This window comes from Aquila chrysaetos, chromosome Z (genome assembly GCF_900496995.4).
Source record: "Aquila chrysaetos chrysaetos chromosome Z, bAquChr1.4, whole genome shotgun sequence".
Taxonomy (NCBI): Eukaryota; Metazoa; Chordata; class Aves; order Accipitriformes; family Accipitridae; genus Aquila; species Aquila chrysaetos.
Window position 1 is genome coordinate 22,143,436 of NC_044030.1, and position 16,648 is coordinate 22,160,083.

A 16,648-nucleotide genomic window follows, 5' to 3' on the forward strand; every position below is an offset into this window, starting at 1 on the left:
TTCAAAATGATCATACTATCTCCAAAGTGGAAGTGCAGTTTGCTTAAATAGCTCACTTGCAAAACTACTCAACTGAGAACTTGTCAAATTCTTCACAGCAATGAAGACAAGAAATCTCTTTGGCTTGTCTCCAGTGTCTGAGAGAGTTCAAAGCACAGTAATTCTCCATCATGCCCAGTGAAATGTTGCAGTAGAGAGAGCGTGGTTTAGTTAGCATGTATGTCAGTATGTAATTACTATTACTAAAATATGTCCCTAGCTATGGTTTGTGGTGCAGAACATGTACTGGTAAGAGACGCCTCCGAAATAGGGCAAATTGCAAGTGTGAGTATCAACAACAGGAAAGGACAGAGACAGCAGCTTGCAGAACTAACATCCATCCCCTTTGCCTGCTCCTTAATTTCAGACTTGTGGTTTTTAAAATTAAATGAAGACATTAGTGTCTGTGGCTGTGACGTTAGTATTCAGGAGTGAACAAGTGGTAGAGATCTCATGTTTGCAGACAGCCTGAAGCTTTGGCATTCAGAAGCGAGTTGTTTCCCAGCCATGTCTCCAGGATGACGATGGTGAAAGCTCACAATGACACGGCAGCATTATTAACTATGCAAATGCCAGCTAAAGCTTCTAGGAAAGGCAAAGAAATGTCAGGATTATTAATAGTGTTGCACTGGCTTCCAAGACTTAGTGAATCTTAGGAGGGTGCCATCACATTCCTTGTTTCTCCTGATTCCTGCTGTCTCCCACCTGGTGCTGTGGGCATGCCCAGATGCCGTTCGCCCAGGAATCTGCACTTGGCGCACATGCACTCCCTCTACAGTGCGCCTGGGGACTTCCTTCAGCTTGCACCACTGAAGATGAGCTGTGAGGGTAACACCTCCCTTGGAAGGGTACCTGTGCTTCTTTCTTTTCCTGCTACAGAAGTCACCCATTCACTGGTGGCGATGTGTTCTGCCAGCTGAAATAGCAATTTTGCTGCCCTCTGAGGTCAAGACTCTTCTCTATGAGGAAGTCTATGTTGCATAAGGGCTTGCCGACACAGGGAAGTTTGTGCCATCAAAACACTTGTGCAAACACAGCGCTATAATGGCAGGCTGCTGGGACTCTCCCTGTCCTCCAGGAATTCAAGGTATTTCTTAATGCTTCCGAGCACTCTGGAGTCAAATTTGCTAGATTTTGCCAGCTAGAGTACGGACAGCATGCAAGACTGTAATGATGCAGCCAGACTGGTGAAGGGCAGGGGGAGGAAAGAGATGCAGTGGCTCAGCAGCAGGGAACCCTTCTGCCTTCTGTCAGTGGGATTAAGGCTTCATAAATCAGGGAGGACCCTTGTGCCAGCAGTCTGGCACAGGTCCCCTGGAAAGTTAAGAAATTCTCAAGAGGGGTGGAAGCAGCTGAACTGTGTTTCTTCTGAAGACATTCTTGCACCTTGTATATGAGGAAGCAGATGCACAGCAAAATGGGGACAGCCAGTAACAGCATCACTGTGGACATGGAAAAAGGGGGAAATGTTTCTGAGGAGGACTGCTTCCCATAGCAGCTCATGTGGTCCTCAGCCCCGAAGGGTGTTCTTGTAAAGTGTGCAGGGGTGAGGCTGTGTGATTACCTTGCTCCTCTCTTGGTCTGGGGGGGATTTTGCAGCTACAAGGTTCTGCGTTACTGGTGTGCTCACTTCTTATCAAGCCACAATATGTTAAAACAGGATTAAATTGTTCATACAGAGATAGGAATACACTGTGTACACTGCTGTACAACGTGGAATTTTGCCAGGCATGTTAAGCCATTTAATAATATAAAATCTAGGTTGCCACAGGGTACAGGGAACTTCTGATTAAGCTAACTGTAGTTGTGTTTTCAAACACATAAAAACCTTTAAAACATGTTTTTTCAACATGCCTTGGCAAATTTATGGTTTTGATGGTCTCATGCTTTCCAGCCAACTTTCATTCTTGTTATGCTGTTGGAAACTTACAGATCAGAGTGGTTTTGGAATAGTGTGTTTTATAGTATCACAGCCCATCAAATCAGGCTGATAACTAAGAACATGCTTCTGTTCAACTTCTGTGAGTAGCTTCACTGCTGTCAAGGAGACTGGAAATGTACTTTACTCTCAGCCAAATGTTAAGTATGCATGAAACACTGTGTGTTTTCTAGTTGTTGGTGCCATTAGTTAGTCTTTCATAGGATAATCTAGGTTGGATGGGAGCTCAGGATGTCTCTCATCCAACCTCCAGTGGAAAGCATGGCCAGCTATGAAGCCGGGCCAGGTTGCCTCAGGGCTTTTTCCAGTTGAGTCTTGAAAATCTCAATGGTAAGTGTTTCTTATAGAATCATCTAGCTTCTCTGCTGAGTATTTGGAGAGAAAGGTTTGTCATTTATGCTCTTCAGTGTAGAACTATGCACATGTTTTACCAGAGTCAGACCAAGGTATGGGGTATTTCTTTTTGTCCTGGCTAGCTCAAGGCACCAGCTTCTGGAGAGTAAGCTCCATGAACACATAATCTGTAAGTTGCATGCATTGTTTGAGATATATTTGTGTATTTGGATTTGTGCTTTTCTTCCCCTAATATTAATTTACTAGATCAGCAAACTGCAGGTTTCCTTCCTCAGCATTTTGTTATTGTCCATAGTTGTCTTACTTCTCCTTTATGCTTCCTTGTCTCTGATTATTCTTCAGCCACTCGTTGCCCTCATCTCTGTGATCCCACACTTCTTCCAGCATCATCTAGTCTTTCTGAACAGCTTCTTCATGTGGATAGACATGTGTGTATATAATTATGCAGAAGAGCAAAGTTAAAGGGAAAATACGATGCCATCGTCAAACAATTAAAAATTCAGTAAGGACGGCCAGCAATCTCATTTTGCATTCCCACATGCACATGGCTGATCAAGCTGCTGATAATTATATGATCAAGTTATTTTATTCACAAAACCCTTCCTCATTCCTTGGACAGGATGTGATTCTGGGTGTGAGTCAGGGCTGTGTATTGAAGGAAGCTGTTTGCTGTTGCAGGAGCTGAAGCTTTTGTAGCAAAAGGGCCTGACAATTGCAGGAAAAGCAAAATGATAGCCTTGTGGTTGAGGGGACTGGTTGCTGCAGTGGCCAGTTAGATGCCACCTGACTCTGGTATAGGGTTTTGGTGGTCCAAAGCAAGTGGCTTCCACCTAAATTCTCACGGGTGGTTACACCGAGCATTTCGCACTTGCCAGGTGCTCAACACTTGATACCTGGCATCAGAAACTCTGTGTCTTCACAGATGTAACTGAAGTCAATAGGTAAGATTTGCTTTAAATGTGTAAAGAAATATGAAAAAGCTGACTGTTTCTGTATTCTTAAGAAATCGGCTCCTTCATTTTTCAAATAGGACATCAAAAACCTGAAAGGAGGCACAGCTTGTTTAAGACAGCATTAGGAATGTTTCTCAAGCTCTAAAATGAAAAGAAGGCCAGGATCAGATATGAAGGGTGTGCTAAGAGGAGTCAATTCATTTGTGCACGTGAAGCATTCACAGTGGGAGCTCCATGAACACGTTCAGGAGGAAACCTCTCTGACAGCTGATGCCACACTTAGAGGTGTCTGTTAAAGGCCATGCTGTGAATGAAGGGAATAAAAGGAAATTGTGATTAATAAGAGCTTTGTTCAAAGCAGGGAGTGTTAAGCAGGGAGGCTGGGAATTACCTGCACCAGTTACAGAGGGATGGGGTGTGCATGTTGGGCAGGGGATGCTGATGGTAGTGCTGGTGCCCCAGCCTCTTCCAGCCCTGGCTGGCACCAAGCCGCTGGAGAAAGCAAACACTGCATGTTGTTCATGAGGCTGGTCCCTGATGTCCTGTACACCCTGCAGGTGTACTGCCCCATGCACTGCTCTGAAATGAGCCAGGCAAAAGACTGGCTTTACCATGAGGAGAAGCGATGACTGCTGTTTCATGCAGGAGCTGGTAACACCATAGCATCCCCAGAAGCTCCTCTCCTGGGGATGGGCCTCCTTTCTGCCCTTCTGCCTTCTTGCTTTCAACAGCTGGACCAGAAATTAATTGTTTTCATAGCCCCAGTCCTGTAAAGGCATTCCTGCAAAAGTAGTTGTCAGCTGTGCTGGTGTCAAGCGTGGAAACAGAAGGGCTGAAGTAAAATTCGCTGCGAAACCTTTGGGTTTGGAATTTTCTAAATAAAGTGTCTGCCTTCACAAATATAATATATTTTGTTAGGCTTGGAGCTTTTTTGGTTTTGTGGGGGACAGGCTGAGGCGAGAAGAATGAGATATGAGCATGTATACCAGTGACTCTTAAGTTGCCATCCTTTTGGTGTCATTCACTCTGTTGTTACAGGTACTTAAAGCCTTATTACATAAATCTATTACTCAGTATTTACTGAGACTTCAGCTAATTTTGGAGTTGAATGTAAGGAGAAACAAGCCGGTATACCTGGACCCTTCTTCTACCAGAGCTTGCACTGGCTGCCACGCACCTCCAACCTCCCAGCACAACCCTTGAGTCCATTGCTTAACCTCCAGCCATGAAAAATGAGATGTGACCTTTACAGGGCAGAGCCCTTCCAGCACTTGAGGAGGACTTCAGCGCTCAGCTCTGTCACGGGTGTGTGGGGTGATCTGACATCGCAGCACAATTTGTGTCCCAGCTGGTGGGAAACCCTCTCCGTTCAGGTACCACCCCGCATCCCTGTTCACATGTGACTGAATGGTGTATTTTGATAGGAAGCATGCCGTTTACCTTCAGTTTCCACTGAAGATGGAGAAATAGGAAGCAAATGTATAAACTGCCATGTGTGTGGGAAAGGGTAGTGCTTTATTGACTCTTGCTCCTGTGGTCGGTCTGAAAATGTGCACATTGAAGTGTGATTTAAGCAACGCTGGAGTGACATGAGTCAGAGAGGATTGCACACATGTTGCATGACTTCCTTATAAAAAGTGTTAACCAGCTAAGGTACGACATCAAGCCTGTCATTTCAGGACAGAAATTTCAAGCATGCAAGTAACAGGTGTCCCTGCAAAATGCTGGACGCTTCGGGAAAGACTGCTCTTTAAATATCCAAGTGACCACATTTGTTTTGGTGACAGGTCACTAAGCAACCTGCACTGCACCAGGAAAATACGGTCTCAGCAATGCTTCTCAGTACAGTCGGTCTCTCTGGTGTTGAATCACTGTACCATGAATTAGCACTGACAGGAGCTGTGGGGCTTTATGCACAGCAAAATGCTGGGGGCTGATGCCTAGCTATGGCAATGGTTTCAAGTATTAATTAAAAAGCAGGTGTGCAGGCTTAGAGTAAAGTTGTTGGTTTTAAATCATACACAGTATTGTCAGTTTAGCTAGTTAGCGTGAAAATGGATTAATAGTCCATATTCAAATGTGGTAATTTGAGCATAAAAATGACTCTTACCTGAACACTGCTAGAAAGCGAATTTTTATCGCAAAAAGTGGAGGCAACCAAACTAGCAAAAAAAGTGTTTGAGGAAAAAAGGGACAGTATCTGTTAGAGGCTGGGTGTATGTGAAATACGATAGTGCATACCTCTATGACTGAAACCCAAATGAACTAGGTGGCCTCACCCAGTTGTTTCTGAGTGAGCTCAGCCTCAACTCTGTCGTACCTAACCATTGCAGCCAGTCACATGAAATTTAGTTAGTGAAGCAAACAAGTGGGTCATTTGTCAATAAGAATATAAATCTTTTTTTTCAACTTCTTGTAGAGCATTATGGGACATCTACCCTAAAATAAGTATCTCCACAACCTCTGACCCAAGACATTAGAGAGGCCTGTCTGTAGGTTGGGGCAGCACATAGAGGATGTAGTTACGGTTTTGCCTGTATCCTACAAATACCTTCACGATCAGTAAAGCTTGTAGCTAGCTAATCAGCAGCGCAGCTCAGTGCCAAACCACGGGAAGAGACACAGAAGCACTCTCCTGCCCTTTGGTCTCCATAGAGGAGCTGCCTCCTTGGGAAACCGGCGGCTGCAGAGCGCTCTGGCATGCTGTAACCCAGACAAGGGCATGTCCTTGCTTTTGTTGATACAAGACCTGTTAATGCTTCTAGCAAGCAAACTAGCTGAGAAGTGTAAGGTCTGCACAACACAAATTTCTAGCTCTTCTGTGCTGATAGGATTGAGCTACCTCAGGGTATGATCTGGCCTCAGGCTATGTGAATAACAGGAGAGAGGAAACAATAACATTGAAAATTATCCTAGGAAACCAGATGAAAAAGCATTATGGAGCCACTAAACAGCACTTAACATAGTAAAATGAATTGGCACGAGTGGGAAGGCTGGGTGTTGGGACTGGTGGTATGCCCAGTCATGGCCCCATGGTTTTCTTTTGTAACAGGAGGGACGGCCAGTGTGTAATCCTTCACGCTGAATTTTCTGCTTCACTTCCTCTATGTCACAACCTCAGTGTTGCCATATCATGTTTTAGCGTGTCTGCATTTGCTAAAATACAAGTTACTTGAGCGTGGAGACATTTGAATGGGGAATATTTACTTGATGCTCCCCTCTGTCCCTGATCAGTGGCAAGACATGTGCCCCCAGTGAAGTGTGTGACTGATGTGAAATGAGTGTGATGCTAATCTTGGCCAAAAGCTTGTGAGGAAGCAATGCCTGTTTCGTTTCCAAGGAACACTGGTTTCATAGGAGATATTAATCGGAACTGACACAGCAGTTTTATAAGAAAATTCCAGAAGGATTAATTTGTTAGACAGACAACTGTTTATCTTACATTCACTGCATTTCCATATTGTTTTAAGACCAGTTCCTAAAATGCATTTCTTACAGCTCAGCCCATCTCCCAGCAGCATAGTCACTACTTGGTGAGAGGGACTAACATTCGTGGGACAGTATAAGGGATCAAAGATTAATTTAAACTTCTTCTGACAGTGCAGCTGCTTGGTTATGTCACCTGCCTCTCCCACCTACCACAATGATGGTTTATGGGTCTATACATTTGTTAATACCAAATATCTTCATACTGCCAGCAGCCCACTCAGCTCTAATCTCTGCAGGTCGTGTTGCAGTTCATTTGCCTGGTCATGACTGAACTGATGCTCACAAAATCCTCAGGAGGAAAGTAATGCAACCAACTGCAACAAACACAGAACATGTAAATGTTTTTTCTCTGTCCCCTTCTCTTGCCCTTCTCTCTCACCCTTTCAAATTCCATTAGTTTTACAAGCCTTTGGGAACAAGGGTGCAGCATGGCTAGGGAAAGAGCAAATGTCCCTTTTGCTGTGGGACAGGCACATGCTGCTGATGGCACGACAAGCCCCAGAGGACACATGTGCATCTGTGCATAGTTAATGTTGTCCAGGGAGACCCTCAGAAGCCCTGCTCTGTAATGGGGGGGGGGGGGGGGGGGGGGGGGGGGGGCTGGGGAGGGGGTGTCTGTAAAGGGAATTTATTTCCCAAGCCATCTGCTGCTATAGACTGGTGGCCGACCAGCAGCAGTGACTGAAATGACTTGGTCTGGATGTCTCCTGTCTGCCACCCGTTCAGCAGACAGGTCTGGTGGACCAGACTGCTAAGCCGTGGCTTTTTTTGGGGGTGGTGTTGTTTGTTTTGGGGAGATGTGGATGGATGAAAGCGTTGGCATGCTCCTCTGGCAGCTGACCTTGGTGGGAGATGCCAAGTGACAGCAGGACCCCCACCTGTGAGTCCCCACCGGTGCCTGCTGACGTGGCTGGTAAGGTGTCGAGGCTTGTCCACTGCTGGGTAATGGAGAGTAGCAAAATGCAAACAGAAATGGCACCTTCGTAGTGGTGGCAGCTCAGCTGGGAGGATGTGGCCAAGCAATGTGCATACGGGTACTGCAGTATCTGTACAGCACACAGTCTCTTGCCTCTAGAAGTGAAGGTGGGAGCTCGTGGTCCCAGCTGCCCTCCTGGCCATCTCTCACAGGGCTGTGATCTGAAAACTGCTGATTTAGTGCAACACGAAGTGCTGAGGCCATACGAAGGAACCACCCACCTTCTGAAAATATCATTTACATTTACAATTATCTTTACTGAAACACCCAAGAGGCAGAGTGGGTTATCTTGCTAGCACCAGGATCCACCAACTTCTAATAAGTCTATTAATTTCAAATGCATCTACTTATTTAGTGTGTCTCAGTTTATGCATTCCCAGTTTGGAAAAGTGAAGCCCTCAGTAGGCAGCAGTGGGAACTCAGGTTGTTCAACAGCTGTGCAAATAGAGCCTCAGGCATTGCAAGCTGGGCAGAAGAAAAAAGGAGATCCCTGAGAATGATGCCTTGCAAAAACTTGAAGATATTAGCAGTTAAAAAAATTCTAGGGTTCACTTTGCTTACTTTTGATGTTATTCTTTATTTGATTAATAATGCTGAGGGCTTAATAATCCTTGGGGTCACAATTCTTCATAAACAGAAATAAAAGAAAAGACTTTTAAAATAAATATGGTTCAATGTTTGTTGCAGATGGAATCAAAATAGTGCTGGACTTGTATCTTTTAAATTTGACATGATCTTTTCTTGACGATTCCTTGCAAATCTCTTTGCATTTCTCTAGTAGAAGCGTTTGTTGGATGTTCTTGCAGGGAATAATGCTGAGAACCAGATGAGAAAACAGGTGATTTCTTCAGCTCCTTAAAGCTTTCTTTGAAAGGAAAAATCCTGCCATTAATGCACATATAATGTTCTGCTAAGTGTAGCAACAGAGCAAAGACTGGTGTGTGAAATGTTACGAAGGCTTGGAAGCACATCTGTATCTGTGTGGCTTTAATAGCTTACGTAGAAGTGCCATCACCTATTTGTAGCAGGTGCTGGACTCTGTGGGATAAGACACACCTAGGCAAGACACAACAAAGCACTCAACCACTGCAGACCTTGACTGTTTTCCCTAGGTTTGTCCCTCTTCCACTTTCTGCCAAGTGAGCGCTGGCATGAGAAAGTTGGTGGCTTTTCCCCGTTCCTTGTTTCCCCACTGCGTGCTCTGTGAGGGGCAGCAGCCGGAGCTCATGTGGGCTGGGGGACTCGGCGGGAAGCATGTGGGGCCTTCGCTGCAGGCGGAGGTTTAGCTTTGAGTGCCCAACAGCAGCCGAGAAGCCAGGCAATTAATTATTCTGCCCTGCTGGGGATGCTTGCTGCTTGCTGGTATGTTGGGTGTCTCGAATCAGCTCTGGACTCCCTCAGCTGCAGCAGCATCTGCTCCGTACGATGTGCCTGTGCCAGGGGAGGCAAGGCTCGGGTTGGCAGCGCCTGCGGACTACACTGCAATGCATTTGCCACTGGCAAGCACCCCTGCAAGGCAGGGCAGGAGCAGCCATGCTCTGCAGTGGGGCAGTCAGGGTGTGGGGGTCTGTGACTGCCTCCCAAAGCAGGCTGAGGCCCCTTTGCGCAGCGCCAGATGTGATTGCTCATAGACAGAGGAGGTATTAATATAATTCTATCAGATACCAGTTGTTTTAAGTGTGGTGTCTTGCTGGGAGGGAAATCTGGTTACTGCTCTTGTGTAATGTGTGTGCAAGGGTGTTACAGAAGGAGAAGCTGAAAGTAAAACAGAAAGGAACTAATGCATATTTGGGGTCAGTCCTTCTGTTTTCGCTGTAACTCTGCGATGTAGAGGATTTTCCACTTGCGGATTCACTTCTGAGGAATCCAATTCATTTTCCTAAAGAGTATTCTAGGGAATTACTTGGTTAATTTCTTGTTTGATTGGATAAAACATTGCACTGTAAAACCTTTCCTGAAGCATTTCTTAAACTTTAAGCAAGCTGAGATCTCATAGAAACTAAAGGGTTTGCTTTTCAGGTCAAAATTTGCCACTCTGTCCTCAGGTGAAAATGAGTGGTGTGGACCTGTTTTAACCCAGAGGAGGGTGGCCTTGGTAGCAGCAATCATGGTTTTAGACCAGGCACAGAAACCACCTGATGTATGAAAACAGCTGAAATACCACCAAGGCATGTTGTTACACTTCTACCAAGAAAGCTTCTGAATACAGCCATTGCAGCATGAAACAGCAAGAACAGAACACAATACTTGCAAGTATGGCACTTCTTTGTCACCTTTTAGAAATTAATTTAACATCTTGGTTAAAAGAAGACAAACAAAGAAAGGAAGCAAGCTTTCTTTCTCCAAGAGGACTGTTAGCTGGAATTTATTTTTTTTTCTATTTAACACCAACTGGCTGTAAACCAGAAGTATTACTTCAAACTAAATTAAGCAATTTATGTATTTAGGGGCTTCAAAATGATCAAACTAAATTGAATCTGGGGTCTACATTACTGAAAGATGTTCGTATAAATATACTGCTTCAGTATGAAAGACTATTATCTATTTCAGAAGAGTTAAGAGTTGGAAACTCTCCAGAAAAACGTATGCTTCTGCTGTATAATGTGTTGAAGAGCAGAATTTCCTTGCTGACACTCAGATCATGGTGACTGGAGCCCCTGCACAGGCTAGAGAGGAGGAGATGCTGAAGGTGTTGCTGAAGCTACACCATCATTAGGAACTGACCGGTAAGACCCCAGGGTAAGCAGCACTGATGCTTTCAGTGCTGCCTGTGCTACTTCGCCTGCAGTTTGCACTGTTAATTGCAACTTTGCCACAGGATTGAGGTGGCTAAAAGTACCCGTAGGTCTAGAAAGGGATTAGGCATGTTAAACTGACAATTCAAGGAAACGCTGCATGGTCTGCATACACTTGAGCCCCTAAACTGTTGATTTCCAGAGTGCATGCTAGGGAAAGGATTGCTTTGTACTTGCTTTGTGCTTTATGCTGTTGCCTTAAGCAATTATTGCTGGTTGATGTCTGACTGAAATATGGGACTAGACTGGACTCATGTAGCAAGCTGTTCCTCTGTTTTGCTTCATTTTGTCTTGTACTGCTGAGTGCATGCAGTCATCTCTGCAGCTTTGCCTTTTGCATCAAGGATCCTGACACCGCCACCTTTGGGTCCTTCTGCCAGAGAGCAGGGATATGGCAGGGGTCTGGCAGGGTCTGACCCATGTGTCTCTATACAGTGCTTGCTTAAATGCCTAAAACCAGGCTTTTTCCCCCTACATTCCTTTTTGTAAAACCAGGACCAGGAAAATCCCTCTGCTCATCCTCCCCGGGCCTGCACAATTTCTTCCTGCTGCAGCTCTTGGAAAATAGTTTGCAGCTGTCTGGGTTGGCACTGAAATGTGCGGATAACATCTGTGGATAACGAGCCCTGAGAAGAGCAGTTAATGAAGTACTTGTTTCAGTGGTTGTGCTCAGCAGAAATACAGGCCGGGTGATGAGTGGCTTGAGAGCAGCCCTGAGGAGAAGGACTTGGGGGTGTTGGTTGATGAGAAGCTCAACATGACCCGGCAATGTGCGCTTGCAGCCCAGAAAGCCAACCATATCCTCGGCTGCATCAAAAGAATGATGATTCTTGACCAGCAGGTCGAGGGAGGTGGTTCTCCCCCTCTACTCCGCTCTCATGAGACCCCACCTGGAGTACTGCATCCAGCTCTGGGGAACTCACTGCAAGAAAGACATGGACCTGTTGGAGCAAGTCCAGAGGAGGGCCATGAAGATGATCAGGGGGCTGGACAACCTCTCCTATGAAGACAGGCTGAGAGAGTTGGGGTTGTTCAGCCTGGAGAGGCTCCAGGGAGACCTTATAGCAGCCTTCCAGTACCTAAAGGGTGCCTACAAGAAAGCCCGAGAGGGACTTTTTACAAGGACATGTAGTGATAGGACAAGGGGTAACGGCTTTAAACTGAAAGAGGATAGATTTAGAATGGATGTAAGGAAGAAGTTCTTGACTGCGAGGGTGGTGAGGCACTGGACCAGGTTGCCCAGAGAGGCTGTGGATGCCCCATCCCTGGAAGTGTTCAAGGCCAGGCTGGATGGGGCTTTGAGCAACCTGGTCTAGTGGAAGGTGTCCTTGCCCATGGCAGGGGGGTTGGAACTGGAGGACCTTCAAGGTCCCTTCCAGCCCAAAGCACTCTATGATTCCTCTCATCCCTAGAATAGCCAGAGACACGTAGTACGTAAGCATGATGTTCATTAACAGTGTTATTTTGGTCCCTTTCCCCTTCTTACCAGCTTTCATCAGCTTGCTGTGTGGATCGCACCTTAGCATTGGTTTGGTAGCTTACGACAGTGATCTGCAAAGTTGGGGGGCATACACCCCAAGGGGTGTGCAGGACAACCCATTGGGATGCAGGAAGAAAATGTTTTTTGTACCATTAATAAATAATATAAAATTATATTTAAAAAAAAGTGTTTATTTCAACTTTACCTCATCCTTTTTTAATTTCTATTTTTGTATATGTTTTATAATGTGCCTAATGTATTAGTACAGTAGTATATGTATATTACTTATAAATAAATAAATATACATATATTGCATGTGCATGCTTAAAAATTTTTTACTGATATGGGTATGCAATCAAAAACATTTTGAGGCCACTGGCTTAAGAGACATCTTGGAAATCTGATGCCTGCAAACTCTTCTGCTCCTTGAAGAGCTGGTCTGGTTTTCCAGTCTGAAGCAGTCCGTCCCACTGGGGCTGTCATCTCCCTGATTGTCATCTACACAGGTACTTCGAGACTGCCTGCTATGTGATTTTTCAGTCCCACCTGAGGTCTATACAAAAGGTGGTGTAATCACCGGTTAGGCTAGAATGCGTTGGTTGTATGTTGCTGGCGGAGCAGGAAGTCAAACCCGTCAAATTTTTGAGGGGGCCTGCAAAAGCCTGAATGTAAAGATATGTAATTGTTCTGCACAGAAGGAGCAAATAAGTTTCAAGTACCAATCTGCTGGCTGGATATTTGCCTGGGAAATCAAAATCTATGTTAGAAAATGATACTGACAAATAAGCGGTAAAACTGATACAGTGCCAGAGCAGACCTGGTGTACTATCTGTCTTCCCCCACAGGCTTGGGATGGATGCATCCTCTCTTAGTGCTTCCTTTTCATGTTTGTGCAATAAAGATCACCTTTCTTTTACTTGCTGTTCGTGTCGATTTTAAGGCCTTTTTGACAGTAGCTGTAGCATGCTGCGAGGTCAGTGAGACTGACCTCACCCTCCTTATGTTGACGGTGATCTTGGGTGGAAGGTTTAGATCCTACAGTGGTCCTCCCGTGGCAAATGCAGCTCAGCATACCTGCAGACATGTAACGAGGTTGGGTTTATACAAAAGGAGGGCAGTAACCAAATTCAGAACGACCTACTTAGATCATGCGTATTGAGTTAGTAGGTACTAATGAAATTCAGTGTAAAGAGCTACAAGGCAGTAAGGAAAGGAAACTGCAGTGACCTGTGGAAGGTCACCTTCAGCTGTCCCCTTCTAGAGCCAGCACATTAATGGGGAAAGGTTTGGAAATTGATGTAACTGAAACAGGAAATAAACATTCTGCATGAAATTTCAAATCAATACAGGGGAGGATTATGCCCGCCTTTAAAAATCTGACAGTAAAAGTGCTGAATAAAGGGCAAGGGAAAATCATCCTTGCCTGGTTCAATAAAAAAGCTCTCCCCTGCCCCCTTTTCAAGGTGTTCATCTCTGCCAACTGAAGTACCACTGGGAATTGTGAAGGATGAGTCTGTGAGGAAATGGAGGGGTTTTTAAAATGTTCCCCCTTAGTAACGTGTATATGGGTCTGTATGTGGATTTTTCTGAGTATCGTTTGGCCTTACTGAAGGGCTGTGTGATTCACTTTGATGTGATGGCAGTCACACTAGGACACAAGCAGGTCTTCCTTGGAAGGAAATCCAAAGTTTGGGTTCTGTTCTCAGGACTGTTTCTTCTCCAGCCCTTTGAGAACAGAAACTTGGGTGTCTGTGGGTGTTTAGGGCCTGAACTGTGGCTGGCAAGGGCTGCTGTGAAGACATGAGCTGGGCTTCAAGTACCAAACTGCATATTAAGCCCCTAACGGCTTTGCAGATGAGGACTTGATTGATTTTATGACGTGAATATGTAGGTGATGGGACCCTGCAGACCAGAGGTGATTTATAGTGATGGGAGGGTCTCCCCATGTGAAACCTGGAATATGCAGGGTCCTGGAGCTGCTAGAAGGTTGGTTGCTGTAAAAACGTCCTTACTACAAGACGGAAGTACAAAACCTCAGCAGTAACAGGGTGACATGAATGATAATGAAGGGTTTTTAAGTAGCAGGTACGATCAACTCATTGTTGATCCAGCTGAATTAGTTTAAAGAGGAAAAAAACCCTACTGCTAATATCTTTGTTTCCCAGCTTGAAATCAACAGCTCCTGGGGTGGGTAGAGCCTGCCTTTCAGTAAAGGAGGCTCTTGGCCTTGCACACATCCTTGCACCCTTGGACCAGTAGTACATGCTGCACAGGGCACTGCAGAGTCTGTAGCCTGCTGTAACTATTTAAGACGTCCCAGAGAAAGCCAAGAGCCTCATCAAAATAAATTAAACAATCATTAATAGGCAGGGATTGATTTATAATCAAAAGTTTGCATGTGGCCTCGCAGTCTACTCCCAGCCTCTTTGTTATTATCTGTAACATCTAAGCTAACTAGAAAGACCTCTCAAAGTGAAACATGGCTGTCTCCTGGCTACATGCCTTTGCTTCTCTTCAAAGACATTTTTTGCTGAGAAAACAACCAACTGTTCTTTTTATGTAAGCCAGTACTCTGTAGGGCTGTCTTTGAAGGAGGTCACTATGGGGACTTTTGGTCATTCCTCCCTAATCTCAGACATCATCATTATTTCTAAAGGGGAGAGGCACAGATAGCAGCAGGCAGCCAGCACACGGCAGCTGTTGTTAGCGATGCAGGCTGCATAACCTGTTTGCTGGGACTGGGGGTGCAACTTCTGATCTCGACCCTGTTTTGTTTATTTTTCAGCTGTGCTTCAACAAGTAGAATGATGAACCTGATAAATGCCAGATGAGTCATCGTGCCCATGGATTTACCCTGACCCAAAAGCAGCTCCTTGCCGCCTCATTAGTACCAGGCAGTGGGGCGTGTATATTGTACATCACTGGATGCAGGGGCACAGCTTTGCCCTGCACTGCAACCAGCGCTGTGCCTTACCATGATCTTCTGAGTTATAATTCCATAGCAACTCATACAGAACAACAGATTTAGGAGAACAGATATGACACTGACTGCAAAGCTATTCAGGATATTTATTTTAATCCTTCCAACTTGGATGGGATAAATTCTCCCTCCTGTCCCTGTGATGCACACTCTTCTCCACGACTGGACTGCATTTTAAAGGAGGGGGTGTAAATGCTTCTTCCCATGTGATTTGTGCTGAATAACAAGTTAATGGTGATGTCTATTCCAGAGTAAACATCAGTAGATATTTTTGTTTGTTTGTTTGTGTCAATATCTATTGTATAAGGCCATGGGTCTGTAGAAAATTACTCACACAGCTGGTAAGATAAGTACTGCTGGTCTGGATTTCTTTCCAACAGGGGATGCAAGAAGAGACTGAAAGCTGAAGAAAACTTCCCAGGAACACAAAATCCTGCTAAGTTATTGATAGGGAAGCTTCAAAAGGAGTGCAAAGAACATCTGGCAGTTTCTGGTTTACATTTCCTCTTTCCCTAAATAATTGGAGCACTTTAATTAAATTGCAATCTTGGCTGTATTTATCACTGGACTTTTATGGAGCCTTTCATCCTAGGGCCTTAAAGCAAATGATTTAAGTCACAAAACATTCCCGAGAGACGCCCTGTCATTTTACTGATAGGCAAAGAAACAGAACACAAAAATAGTCCACTGGCAAGATGACACAGGAAACTTTTAGCAGAGGGAGGAAGGAAGCCTGGGGTCTCTTGGGGTCTCAGGCAGTGTGCTCTCAGCTGCAGCTTCTTTATGGAAACCAAGTTTGACTCTAAGATACCATATCTGCTTGCTATTACTTCAAAGCACTTTTACAGGAAAAGAAGATTTCTAATATTGGAAATAACGACTAAAATATACATGCACCTTTCCAAGGGCAAAAGTACTTTCCTAAGCTTCTGCAAATGCAGTGCGTGTGTGAGGCAAGGTCACTGCACAGTTCTTTCTGCTCTGTTTAAAAATATCTCACAGTATTGCCAGCTCCCAGGATGGGCCTTTTCAGTCCTCAACTTGACATCGCAAATAAACTTGCCTCTAAATGAATAAATAAGTAAATAAAGTCATGTTGACCCTTCTGAATGCCAAAATCTTGCATTTTCCCTGTCCCTCTCATGGAAATTACCATAATTTTATTTCAGCAGTTTTCAGAGAGCTGTGGTCTGTGTAAGACCTCCTCTAACATGGCCCCAATGAAGCTACCTGCATGAGAAACTGTAAAAATCATCCTAGCATTCTTCTGAGCCTCCCCACGATGCTGTCTGCACTACCCTTCTCAGGTCCACTGAACTTTCTAATTGCTTCCTTTTATGACTAGCATTTTCCTGCCCCAGACTTACTTCATGTAGATACACTGCTGCACTTCAAATGTTATGACTGTGCTGTTACTTTGCAAACAGCACATCTATGTTTGATTAAGTTTGGGGTAGAGTTTAATGGAGATGGCACTTAAAGCAGGCTAGTTCTTACCCAAACAGAAACTTTCTCAAAATGGGAGGTCAACGTCTTCATCAGATCTATCTCCAAAATGCTTTTTTTAATGGAATGGAAAAAAATATGCCTCCTTCCTACCTAGAACTCAATTATAATTTAGATTAAAAAAAAAAGCCATTCCT

The 16,648-nt window shown here is 44.7% G+C and overlaps 1 long non-coding RNA gene across 2 annotated transcripts; it reads left to right on the forward strand.

The window, feature by feature from the left end:
* Nucleotides 1-737: 737 nt before the first annotated feature.
* Nucleotides 738-16,095, forward strand: LOC115337457. 2 transcript variants are annotated; one of them, XR_003922155.2, is made up of 3 exons: nucleotides 751-1,126; nucleotides 10,301-10,476; nucleotides 14,811-16,095. It is a non-coding gene; the product is annotated as an uncharacterized LOC115337457 (long non-coding RNA). The 2 variants fall into 2 exon arrangements; XR_003922154.2 differs by lacking the exon at nucleotides 10,301-10,476 and having other exon boundaries at nucleotides 738-1,126.
* The last annotated feature ends 553 nt before the right edge of the window (nucleotides 16,096-16,648 follow it).